At 49.0% G+C, this 1,676-nt stretch overlaps 1 protein-coding gene across 6 annotated transcripts in view; it reads right to left on the bottom strand.

Moving 5' to 3' along the window:
• The window catches only part of KYAT1 (kynurenine aminotransferase 1), a 38,114-nt gene that overhangs the window by 5,895 nt on the left and 30,543 nt on the right, over window positions 1–1,676 (bottom strand). The gene's annotated exons all lie outside the window — the stretch shown is intronic.

The raw sequence follows: 1,676 nt of genomic DNA, 5'->3' as shown, positions 1-1,676 counted from the left end.
TGAGATGAAGTTTCTCTCTTGTCACCTTGTCGCCCAGGTTTCAGTCCAATGGTGTGATATGGGCTCATCGAAACCTCTACCTCCCAGGTTCAAGCGATTCTTCTGCCTCAGCCTCCTGAGTAGCTGGGAGTACAGGCACATGCCACCACACCTGGCTAATTTTTTATTTTTAGTAGAGATGGAGTTTCACCATGTCGGCCAGGCTGGTCTTGAACTCCTGACCTCAGATGATCCGTCCGCCTCGGCCTCCCAAAGTGCTGGGACTACAAGCATGAACCACCACACCCAGCCTTTTTTGAGACAGGGTCTCACTCATGTTGCCCAGCCTGGAATGCAGTGGTACAATTGCAGTTCACTACAAACTCCGCATCCCGGGTTCAAGCGATTCTCCTGCCTCAAGTCTCCCAAGTAGCTGGGACTATAGGCATGCGCCACCACGCCCAGCTAATTTTTGTATTTTTAGTGGAGATGGGGTTTTACTATGTTGACCAGGCTGGGTTCGAATGCCTGACCTCAGGTAATCTGCCTGCCTTGGCCTCCCAAAGTGCTGGAATTATAGTTGTGAGCCACTGTGCCTGGCCTGATCCCCACTATTTGACAAGTAGAAAAATAGAGACCCAGAGAAAGGAAATTCCTTGCCCAAAGTCTCACATAGTTGAGGGGCAGGAAGCTCATGTTGCAGCTTTGGAAGCATCCCTTTTTGAGGGGAAGATTAGATCCAGAAGCTTGTTTGCTGAGGACACTTATACTCAAGGGTAAGCCAAGTGATCGAAACCTTGTCTAGAACTTAACTAAGTAACTCACTAAACCAGATTTGGCCACATAAAAATAAAAATTTTTCTGTGCAACAAAAGGCACAGGCCAGGCACAGTGGCTCACGCCTGCAATCCTGGCACTTTGGAGAATGAGGCAGGAGGATTGCTTGAGGCCAGGAGTTTGAGAACAGCCTGGGCAACACAGGGAGACTCCATCTCTATTGATGGCAAATCAAAAAAAATTAGCCAGGTGTGGTGGCACGTGCCTGTAGTCCCAGGTACTTGGGAGGCTGAGGCAGGAGGACTGCTTGCACCCAGGAGATCAAGGCTGCAGTGAGCTATAATCACACCAGTCTGGGTGACAGAATTGAGATTCTTTGTCTCAGAAAGTAAATTAATTAAATAAAAATAAAAGGCACCATGAAGAAAGTTAAAAGAGGAAGCGAAAAGCACTGCAACATGAAAGAGGTAAAATATTTAATATATAAAGAACTCTGACAATGCAGCAAGACAGGCCGGGTGCAGTGGCTCACGCCTATAATCCCAGCACTTTGGGAGGCCAAGGTGGGAGGACTGGCCCAGGAGTTTGAGAGCAGCTTGGTAACATGTGGAGACCCTGTCTGTATTTGTTTGTTGTTGCCCAGGCTGGAGTGCAGTGGTGCGATCTCGCCTCAATGCAACCTCTGCCTCCCAGGTGCAAGGGATTCTTGTGCCTCAGCCTCCCAAGTAGCTGGGATTACAGACAGGTGCCACCACAGCTGGCTAATTCTTTTGTATTTTTAGTAGAGACAGGTTTCACCACATTGGGCAGGCTGGTCTCCAACTCTTGACCTCAGGTGATCCGCCTGCCTCTCGGCCTCCCAAAGTGCTGGGATTATAGGTGGGAGTCACCACACCCAGCCCCTGTCTGTATTTAAAAAA

This window comes from Cebus imitator, unplaced genomic scaffold, assembly GCF_001604975.1.
Source record: "Cebus imitator isolate Cc_AM_T3 unplaced genomic scaffold, Cebus_imitator-1.0 Scaffold254, whole genome shotgun sequence".
NCBI lineage: Eukaryota > Metazoa > Chordata > Mammalia > Primates > Cebidae > Cebus > Cebus imitator.
This window is presented reverse-complemented; position numbering and strand designations above follow the sequence as displayed.